The sequence below is a fragment of the Callospermophilus lateralis genome, chromosome 15 (genome assembly GCF_048772815.1).
Source record: "Callospermophilus lateralis isolate mCalLat2 chromosome 15, mCalLat2.hap1, whole genome shotgun sequence".
Lineage (NCBI taxonomy): Eukaryota > Metazoa > Chordata > Mammalia > Rodentia > Sciuridae > Callospermophilus > Callospermophilus lateralis.
In genome coordinates, this window is record NC_135319.1 from 24,693,435 (window position 1) to 24,705,174 (window position 11,740).

The 11,740-nt window shown below is 45.1% G+C and overlaps 1 pseudogene; it reads left to right on the plus strand.

Moving 5' to 3' along the window:
* The first annotated feature begins 1,286 nt into the window (after positions 1-1,286).
* On the plus strand, positions 1,287-4,146 carry LOC143381556 (RNA exonuclease 5 pseudogene; annotated as a pseudogene).
* Positions 4,147-11,740: the final 7,594 nt, after the last annotated feature.

The following is an 11,740-nucleotide window of genomic DNA, read 5'->3' on the forward strand; positions in this document are numbered from 1 at the left end:
TGGGTTGGGGAGCATGGGAGGAAGAGATGAACTCTAGATAGGGGAGAGGAGTGGGAAGGGAAGGGAGGGGGCGGGGGTTAGAAATGGTGGTGGAATGTGATGGACATCATTATCCAAACTACACGTATGAAAACATGAGTTTGTGTGAATATACTTTATCTACAACCAGAGATGTGAAAAATCGTGCTCTATATGTATAATACGAGTCGTAATGCATTCCGCTGTCATATATATAAAAAAAACTGAATAATTAAGCTAAAATAAAATGGATAGAATAGAGAAAATAGTGGTTACCGGAGCGCGGAAAGGGCGTAGGGCTGAGAACAGGGCAAGAGGATGGTTAATAGTTATGGGGGATGCCCTTGGATAAGAGAAATGACTGACTTTTAGTATTCCACAGCATGGTAGGATAGCTGTGATTGACAACAATATTAAATATTTCAAAACAGCTGATTGGGGGTGTATCTCAGTGGTAGAATAATTGCTGAGTATGTACAAGGCCCTGGGTGCAATCCTCAGTACCGGAAGGGGGAAACCTGATAGGGTTTGGAACGTTCCCAATACAAAGGAGTGATACAGGTGTGAGTGACATATATGCCAATTAACCTGAACTGATCATTACGCCTGGAACACAAGTATTAAGAAGCCACACTGAAAAGAACCCAATAAGTTCAATGAACCCATTCACACTACGGGGCAAATGGCAAAGTACCCCTTAATGTGTTCTGATGAAAGAGAAACTAAACTGGACTTTGGGAGGAGGAAAGACCTGGGTTCTTGTACGGTAATCCTTTTTTTTTCCCCCCCTTTGGTACAGGGAATTGAAAACAGGGGCACTCAATCACTAAGTCACATCCCCAGCCATATTTTGTATTTTATATATATATATTTTATCTTGAAACAGGGTCTCACAGGGTTGCTTAGCGCCTCTCTAAGTGGCTGAGGCAGGCTTTGAATTCACGATCCTCCTGTCTCAGCCTCCAGAGCCGCTGGGCTGTCATCCTCTCTTTCATTTTAGTAGTCATTTTACCTACATAGGCCTCAAGCACGTATTAGCAAACTTAGGTCAAATTTGTTTTCTGCTCCCTGTGTTTTACAGTAATGTTGGGGAACTCGTGATTGTAGGGGTACAGAAACACTGAAGACCTTTAGTTATTTTTGTCTTTACGCTTTTTTTCTTTTCCTTTTTCAAGTCTTTGCTACGTATACAGCACAATTCTGAGAAAATATGAAACCCAGGGCACGGTCCTGTCCCCTGGAACTTAACGAATCTGGGTAAAGAAACCATGAAACTACTGGAAGGTAATGCACTGTAAAGGTCCCCCAAAGGCAATACGCTGGAATACAAAGGGAAGATTTGGCTGAAGTTGCAACAGGGGTCCACTGGATGCTTTGACTACATCCCTTGTCGCTTTGAAACTTACATGTCTGTTTCTCTTTTCCCCAACCTTCTCCTCCCTGATCTTCTTTGCCCTAACCTTCTCCTCCTGATTTTCTTTCCCCTACACTTCTCCTCCCTGATCTTCTCATTTTCTTTTCCCTAAACTTCTCCTCCCTGTTCTTTTCCCCCTCCCTGATCTCCTCCTCTGGGCTCTCCTTTTCCCTAATCTTTTCCTTACCTGATCTCTCCTCCCTAATCTCACTTTCTCTGAATCACCTCTATAAAAACCCCCTCCTCCTGCTGATGTGAGAACCATTGTTTCTCCCTTGCTGGTCAAGCAAGAAACCATCCTTTTTCCTTCTCAAGAACGTTTTCTCTTGCTGGATTGGCATCCAGGCAGGGACAGCTTTCTACTTTCCAAGGACAGCGTTCCACAACAAGGACTCACGTACAGGATCGTGGAGCCAGAGAAGGAGAAGACGGGGAGGCTGAACAGCCAGAGGAGACGGGTCCCCGCCTGGCTGATGGGGACGCCCGAGGTAAGGATACCCCGTTCGGATCTTGTGGACAGGCAGCCCGAGCCCAAGCCCAAGAGAGCCCGGTTGAGTGGCATCGTAATGGCTGAAAACTGTGAAATAACCCACGAACAGCTATGTGAGTTGCTCAAGTACGCGGTTCTGGCTGAACCCGTTATTGAGAGACCCAGGTGGTGCCAGCTTCTGCACGGAAAGCAACTGAGCAGAACAGTGGTGGTCATCCTTCAAGGGATGAGTCAACTCCACTTCTACAGGTTCTATTTGGAGTTTGGATTTCTCCGGAAAGCCTTCAGACACAAGTTCCGCTTGCCTCCTCCATCATCTGCTTTTCTCGCTGATGTTGTCGGGCTACCAAATCAAAGGGCTGGACATCTGCCTAAGACCATGGGAGGATCTTTACCGTCTGCCAGTACGAAACCCAAGGTCGACCTGCAGAATGACCCGGTCATTCGAAAGTATGGCTCTCAGAAGGTGGGCTTGCTGCGATGCCTTCTGACAGAGGAGGAAATGAGAACATTTGACTTTCCGTTGCCAGGTTCTCCCGGCTGTGAGAACTTTGTAACTACCAGATGTAACGCGTCTGTGACAGAGAACAGCCCTCTCTTTGGGCTGGACGGAGAAATGTGCATCACGTCCAAGGGGAGAGAACTGACACGCATCTCACTGGTTGCCGAAGGAGGCTCGTGTCTTATGGACGAGTTGGTGAAGCCGGATGAGGAGATTGTAGACTACGCCACCTGCTATTCAGGGATCACGGAGGAGATGCTGAAGCCGGTGACGACGAAACTGAAAGACGTTCAGGGGCGGTTAAAAGCACTGCTTCCTCCTGATGCGGTGTTGGTAGGGCACTCCTTAGACGTGGATCTCCGAGCACTGAACATGATCCACCCATATGTTATCGACACCTCGTTGCTTTATGCCAGGGAGCGGGGCAGAAGATTCAAGCTAAAGTTCTTAGCCAAGGCTATTTTGGGAAAGGACATTCAACGTTCGGAAAGGGACGGTCACGATCCCACAGAGGACGCTACCGCGACCCTTGAATTGGCTCAATTCTTCCTCAAGTATGGCCCAAAGAAGACGGCAGAACTCAATCTGGAGGCGCTGTGGAGAGCCCAAGACCCAAGAAATGTCAGAGAAAAGTTCCAAAGTTACAGCTACAGAGGTGCTTTAAGTTGTTTCGATTCGGTGCATCAGAAGCTCCTTTTTGTATCCCGAGAGACAGATGATATTGAGCTCCCTTCCCCTGAAGATTGTGAAAGTGTCAGGTGCCTTTCCAACAGAGAGGTCTTTGAGCAGGCCAGAAGGCAAGTGCGCCTGTACCCCTTCAGCATTATTCGGTTCTCTTTGGAGCCTTTTTCACCTCTCGTCACTGAGGAAGTGGACAAAAGGATGCGGATCAAGTGGACAGAGATGTCAACTATCTATGCTGGGCCACTGAGCAAAGATTGCAACCTGAGTGCTCTGAAGAGGCTGTTTAGGAGCTTCGGCCCAGTTCGCGCAATGACTGCTGTCCTGGAAACGCATCAGCCTCATCTCTCTGTAGAGTATGAAGTCCTGGAAGCTGCCCAGCTGGCCATCGAGAGCTTGAATGGCGTTCTGGTGGAAGGTGTATACATAAAGGTACAGAGACCTGTGACAGAGCTCACTCTCGACTGCGACACACTCGTTAGGGAGCTGGAACTAGATTCTGAGAACCGAGCCACTATTTACCTGTCCGGAGTTAGTAAAGATTTCTTAGGACATACTCAGGAACTGCCGAACCTCTTTGGTGGCCTGGAAGCTGTGATCGTGCCTCCAGATGCTCAAAGCGGAAGACAGGAAAAATACTGTTTCCTGAAGTTCAAAACTTCTGGCAACGCCCAGAGGGCCCTCCATGTCCTCACAGGCAAGGACTGGAAGCTGAAAGGCAGGCAGGCCCTAACCCCCAGGCACCTGCACGCGTGGCTTAGGGGCTCACCACCTGAATCAAGAAGGCCCGCAGGTCTCAGAGCGAGACCTCCTCCCTCGGAGCGGGAGACCTTGCAGAACTCGAAGGCGGAAAACGCAAAGAGGGCAGCCTGGCGTTGGAGCCGCAAGATTGGAAGGCTCTACCGAAGCCTGAGCCCGGGCACCCTTTGCGTCATCCTCCTGCCAGGAACCACGAGCCCTCATGGATCTCTCTCTGGCCTGGGACTCATGGGAATAAAAGATGAAGAAGAGGAAAGCACCGGCCCAAGCATGGGTTTGTGAGTCTCATCCTTCCTGGGCGATGGTGGAGAAGACGGGTCAGGCTGCAGCTTCTCCAAGAGACTGCTGGGCCTCTTGGTTCAGTGGACGGCTTTGTGTGGGAAGTTGGTGTGCCGGCTAACGGGTCTAATCCATTGACATGGCATGCACAGGTTTTCGATAAATGCCTAAAATTCAAGCCTTCCTCATCTTAAGACAGGGTGGGTGGGGGGAAGTGGGAGACTAAATCAAAAAAAGACGCCACACTGTGCCCCATGAGTCTGTACAATTACTATGTGCCAATTGAAAAAAAAAAAAATTTATATAATTTTATATATGATTAAAAATAAAGTAAAATGGAAACAAAATAAATACAACTTATAATTAAACCAAAATAAATGTAAACGTGTTTGATATCTCGAGACGTTTAAAATTCTACTCATGCTATGTGACATTTTAAAAGTGTGATGGGATGGGATCTGAGTGGAGCGAATGAGCCCGGTGGTTATGTGGTTGAGTCTCGGAAACTGGTAAGGCTTGCAGCGTGGCTGACCAGCTAACTGAAGGGCAGATTGCAGAATTCAAAGAAGCTTTCCCACTCCTTGACAGGAACGGGGATGGAACTGTACTAGACTAACAAAGGAATTGGGAAGTGTAATGAGACGGTCTCTTGGGTGGAATCCCACAGAAGTCGAGTTTCAGGACGCGATTAAGGGAGTAGCTGCTGGTGGTAATGGCAAAATTGACTTCCCTGAATTTCTGACAATGATGGCAAGAAAAAGGAAACACAGACAGAAGTAGGGCACGATGTAACATGTGGGGCATGTTGCATCGGAAAGGAGGAAAGCGAACTTACTGCCCTCTTCCGGGTGGGTCCTGGGGCCACCTGTGGCTAAGAAAGCGCCTGGGGATCAGCCAGAAGGCGTTGCCTGGGTTGTGAGGAAAAACCAGACGACCTCTAGGATAGGCTCAGAACCCTTTAGCTCTCTGGACAGCTCGGGTCTCCCATTATGGCCAGTGAGATGGGTGTACACGTGAACTCACCCCACCCTGCTGACCTTTGTCCTGATTGGCTCCTGTGCCTTGTATTAGCTGTGTGTGTTTTCTCAATAAACTGAGATCCTGCTTTGACTGGTCTCCCTGGCTTGTCTGATTGTCCTCCCGTGGGGAAGGGCTGGGTGCTGGGGAAGGGGGGGCGCGGCGGTCAGTCGGCCCTTCCTTTCTTGGTTCCTCATGGTCAGGGCGTGCTCTGTGACCATGCAGGTCAGGAGGGAAGCGGGTGGGGTGGGGTGGGGCTAAAACCCCCCGACATCTGGCGCCCAACGTGGGGCATTAAGAAGTCGGTTCACCAAAAGTGATACTCCTATCCCCAAGCCAAGCCAAGAGAGTTTTGAGGTAGGGGTCTCCCCGGAAAGATGGGGCAATCTCACACTAAGTACGGCGACCAGTTTTGGGAAACCCTTGTTGAGGATCGACTTTGGTCGCAGCGAGTCAGTCCTCTCACTGCCCGGGAGATGAAAGGCTTAAAACCTCACTCTGACAATGGCCTCCTAGACCCTTCTGGTGCCTGGCCTGGTCCTCTGGGTCCCGCACCAAGTGCTCTGGTCCTGGAACATGCGGTAGACAAGTCGGGAAGGGGAGCGGCCTATGCCTATGTTGTCACCCCTCCTTCAAGGAAATTCTCCACCCTCTTGTGCAAACCTGGAAAAGCTGGTTAAGCTGCCTTCTTGCAACACCAGTGATGACTCACCCCCATTGTGTACGGCCCTGTCTTGTTAAGACCAGCGATGAGATGACTCACCCCCATTGTGTATAGATTTCTTGGTAAATGCTAACCCTGGGGCAATAGACAGGCCTTATGGTATTCCTGGGAGGCCCAAGATTTATTTACAGAAGCTCAATTCACAGTAGCTAAACTATGGAACCAACCTAGGTTGGATAAAGAAAATGTGGTATATAATATTTGATGGAATATCACTCAGTTTTAAAGAAGAAGGGAATTATGGTATTTCCGGGTAAATGGACGGAGTTGGAGAATATCATGCTAAGCGAAATAAGCCAGGCCCATAAAACCAAAGGCCGAATGCGTTCTCTGATATGTGGATGCTAATTCACAGTCAGGGCCAAGGTGCTAGGGAAGAATAAAGTTACTTTAGATTAGGTAGAAGAGAGTGAAGGCAGGGGAAGGATATAGAGATAGGAAAGTTAGTAGAATGAAACAGACATTATTACCTCACTTACACATATGACTGCATGAGCAATGTGATCTGACAACGTGTACAAGGAGAAAAATGAGAAATTAGACCCTATTTATTTATGATATATCAAAATGCATAATTGCATTCTACTGTCATGTATAACTAATTAAAGCAGATTTTAACGATTTTTTTTCAAAAAAGAAAATTCTACTCATTCAAGAAAGAAATCCATAGTCACTGCCCTCTTTTTTGACAAAATTTATTGACAAAATACATGTGGTCAGTTACGCTTAAGTTGCATAACATGATATTTTGCTATACGTAAATGCTGTGAAATAATAGCTCAAATCATCTGACATATCTATCACTTCAGAATAGTTAACATTTTCTTTTCTTTGTTCGATTTTTGTGGTGAGAACACCTACGGTCTACCAATCAAGGAAAGTCCAGGACCAGATCGATTCTCAGCCGAGCTCTATAAGACCTGCCAAGGAGAATTAACACCAGTACTGCTCAAAACGTTTCGTGGAATATGAAAAGGAGAGAACCCTTCCAATCTCATTCTCTGAAGCTGATATCACTCTGATACCAAAACCATACAAACACACATCAAGGAAAGAAAACTTCATACCAATATCCACGGTGAACATCGATACAAAAATTCTCAGTACAATTCCGGCAAATAGCATATAGAAACATATTAAAAAGATAGTGTGCCACAATCAAGTGGGGTTCATATACAGAAATCAATAAACATAATTCATCACATCAATATACTTAAAAACAAGAATAGTATGATCATCTCAATAGAGGCAGATAAAGCATTTGACAAATACAGCACCCTTCGTGTTCAAAACACTAGAAAAACTAGGAATAGAAGGAACAGACCTCAACCTCATAAAAGCTATCCATGCAAAACCCAAGGACAGCATCATCCTAAACAGAGAAAAATTGAAAGCATTCCCTCTAAAAACTGGAACAAGGATGTCCTCTTTCAAATGAGTAGACTTTGCTAAGGCACTTTAACATGTCTCCAAACACCAGAGGAAAAATCACTGAGAACGCTGCGCCTACCTCAACTAATTTTTTCAGAACTTCCTGCCACCCGCTTTCTGCCTAGCTGGCCTCCATATCTAGCAAGGTCCCTAGCTCTGGGCGGTATCCACATTCATGACTCCTCCTATGCCCCTTGCTTACATGACACTGCCCAGATCCTGCCTGTGTCTGTCCTGAAGGTCCAGTTAGAGGCTCAGAACCAGCCCAAGGTCGGGACTCCGTTGCAATAAAGCAGTGCTGGCAGATAAGTATTTGCAAAACACAGCCACAATCAGGTGAGTCATCTGCTCAGTGGCTAACTCCATCAAGGGGCTTCCTGCATCTCTGGACCTAGCTGTATTGTAAGCATGAGCCAAAAAGAGATCTATGCTATTTTCTTGTAAAGCCTGATTCAAATGCTCTTCTCTGTTTTGGTTTTACTGCTTTTCATCCTTATGTTTTAATGTTATGAGTGTAGATGATAAATATTTAAACAGGATGTATATAAGGTTAACAAAAAAAAAAAAAAAAAAGTCTCCTTCCATCACTTCCTCACTTTCACAGAAGCAATAATGGTACCAGTTCCAGAAATGTTCACTGCATCCATAAGTACATCTCTGCATACATACATCCTCTCATTTTCAATAAATAGCGCTGTGTACACCCTTCTCCCCTTGGTTCTCGTCACCTGATATCTTAGAGATTGTCTTACCTCAGTGGACATGTAGTTTTTCTCATTCTTCTTAGCAGTCATACTATATTCCGTTATGAAATGTATCATAATTTTTTTCTATATTTCGCTTACTTTAGGATGCATTTTAAAATTTTTATTTATTCTGATTTGTTACATATGACAGCAGAATGCAATTCTTTTCGTATTACACAAATAGAGCACAATTTTTCATGTCTCTGGTTGAATGCAAAGTAGAGTCGCACCATTTGTGTTTTCATACATGTACTTAGGGTAAGGATGTCTGTCTCATTCCACCATCTTTCCTACCTCCGTGCCCCTCTGAAAAACCAGCTTCTACCTCAGAGCAAAGCCTGTCCAAGGAGGGGACATGACCTTTGTCCTTGGAAAGACCCACAGAGCACTCCTGGGGCACATTCCCACCCCGCTAAGTGGTTTGTCTACAAATAACAGGAGAGATCTGCTGGACCAGGTGTCCCTGACTCAGTCAGGCTAGGTGGGGACCCATAGCAAACCGCTAGCAGCCACCAATCAGCAGCATGAGACAGGGAAATACCTGGGATGCCACATGACCCTCCCAGTAGTTTATGGTGTTGGGAAACCATGTAGTTCATCAAGAACACCCTTCTTGGTGTAAACCAATCAGTTCAAACGAATCCCCCTCTCGTAGTAACCAATCATCACTACCCAACTTGTTCCCGTCGGTGAATGTGCTAATCACGTTTTAGAGTTGTTATTTGATTTTCCCGCAGTGTGTGATGATTTGCCAAGAGATGCTATGCTATGATGTTTGTGGGGGGGTCCCTGCCTTCTCCAAAGAATGTATAAAACTGCTGCAAACCCTGGGCTCGGGGCCTCTCAGCGTCACCAGTTGCTGTGTGCGCCCAGAGGACCCAGCCAGCTCGCAACAGACACCTCTTTGCTGCTTACATCGATCCTGGTCTCTGGTGGTATTTTGGGGGTCCAGAATTCGAGCCTAAAACCTCCCTCCTCCTCTCTCCCCTTTTCCCTATCTAAAGCTCATCTATTTTTCCCATGCTCCCCACAACCCGTCCCCATTATAAATCACCATCCTTGTATCAGACAATACATTCAGCATTTGGATTTTTAGGGCCGGCCTACTTCACTCAGCATTTTATTCTCCAACTTCATCCATTTACTTGCAAACGCCATGATTTTTTTTTCTCCTTTAATGCTGAGTGATATTCCATTGTGTATATATGCCACATTTTCTTCATCCATTCATCTAATGAAAGGTATACCCAGGTTGGTTCCACAATTTAGCTATTGTGAATTGTGCTGCTGTAAACATTGATGTGGCTGCGTCGTTGTAGTATGCTACTTCTAAATCCTTTGGGTATAACCCGAGGAGCGGGATACCTGGATCCAATGGTGGTTCCGTTATGAGGCTTCCAAGTAATCTCCCTACCGCTTTCCATATTGGCTACACCAATTTTCAGTGCCACCAGCAATGTGTGAAGGTGCCTTTGCCCCCGACTTCCCTGCGAAAACTTATTGTTGTTTGTATCCTTAAGAGCTGCCATTTTTACTGGAGAGAGATGAAATCTTAGAGTGATTTTTTATTTGCATTTCTCTAATTGCCAGAGATGTTGAACATTTTTTCATAAATTTGTTGATTGACTGTATATCATTTTCTGAGAAATGTCTGTTCAGTTCTTTGGCCCATTTATTCATTGGCTTATTTGTTTTTTCGCTATTAAGAGTTATGAGTTCTTTATAGAGATTTTTATATATAGTTAGATAGATAGATATAGATGAGTGCTCTATCTGATTTGTGTGTGGTAAAAATTTCCTCCTATTCTGTAGGCTCTCTGTTCACCTCACTTATTGTTTCTTTTGCTGCAAAGAAGCTTTTTAGTTGGAATCCATCTGATTTGTTGATTCTTGATTTTATTTCTTGCACTATAGCAGTCTTATTAAGGAAGTTGGGGCCTAATCTCACATGATGAAGATTAGGGCCTACTTTTTCTTCTGTTAGACCCAAGGTCTCTGGTTTAATTCCTAGGTCCTAGTTCCACTCTGGATTGAGTTCTGTGCATGGTGAGAGACTGGGGTTTTAATTTCATTTTGTTGCCTATGGATTTCCAGTTTTCCCAGCACCGTTTGTTGAAGAGGCTATCTTTTCTCCAAAGTACGTTTTGGGCACCTTTGTCTGATAGAAGATAATTGTAATTTAGTGGGTTAGTCTCCGTGTCCTCTATTCTGTACCATTGGTCTACCAGTCTGTTGATATACACAAGGGAATGTTACTCAGCAATAAAAGAGAATACCATCATGGCATTTGCAGGTAAATGGACGGAGATGGAGGAGATGATGCTAAGTGAAGTCATCCCAAACCAAACAAACGAATGCCAAGTGTTTTCTCTGATATAAGGAGTCTGGGTTGGGGAGCATGGGAGGAAGAGATGAACTCTAGATAGGGGAGAGGAGTGGGAAGGGAAGGGAGGGGGCAGGGGGTTAGAAATGGTGGTGGAATGTGATGGACATCATTATCCAAACTACACGTATGAAAACATGAGTTGGTGTGAATATACTTTATCTACAACCAGAGATGTGAATAATTGTGCTCTATACGTATAATACGAGTCGTAATGCATTCCGCTGTCATATATATATATATAAAAAAAAACTGAATAATTAAGCTAAAATAAAATGGATAGAATAGAGAAAATAGTGGTTACCGGAGCGCGGAAAGGGCGTAGGGCTGAGAACAGGGCAAGAGGATGGTTAATAGTTATGGGGGATGCCCTTGGATAAGAGAAATGACTGACTTTTAGTATTCCACAGCATGGTAGGATAGCTGTGATTGACAACAATATTAAATATTTCAAAACAGCTGATTGGGGGTGTATCTCAGTGGTAGAATAATTGCTGAGTATGTACAAGGCCCTGGGTGCAATCCTCAGTACCGGAAGGGGGAAACCTGATAGGGTTTGGAACGTTCCCAATACAAAGGAGTGATACAGGTGTGAGTGACATATATGCCAATTAACCTGAACTGATCATTACGCCTGGAACACAAGTATTAAGAAGCCACACTGAAAAGAACCCAATAAGTTCAATGAACCCATTCACACTACGGGGCAAATGGCAAAGTACCCCTTAATGTGTTCTGATGAAAGAGAAACTAAACTGGACTTTGGGAGGAGGAAAGACCTGGGTTCTTGTACGGTAATCCTTTTTTTTTCCCCCCCTTTGGTACAGGGAATTGAAAACAGGGGCACTCAATCACTAAGTCACATCCCCAGCCATATTTTGTATTTTATATATATATATTTTATCTTGAAACAGGGTCTCACAGGGTTGCTTAGCGCCTCTCTAAGTGGCTGAGGCAGGCTTTGAATTCACGATCCTCCTGTCTCAGCCTCCAGAGCCGCTGGGCTGTCATCCTCTCTTTCATTTTAGTAGTCATTTTACCTACATAGGCCTCAAGCACGTATTAGCAAACTTAGGTCAAATTTGTTTTCTGCTCCCTGTGTTTTACAGTAATGTTGGGGAACTCGTGATTGTAGGGGTACAGAAACACTGAAGACCTTTAGTTATTTTTGTCTTTACGCTTTTTTTCTTTTCCTTTTTCAAGTCTTTGCTACGTATACAGCACAATTCTGAGAAAATATGAAACCCAGGGCACGGTCCTGTCCCCTGGAACTTAACGAATCTGGGTAAAGAAACC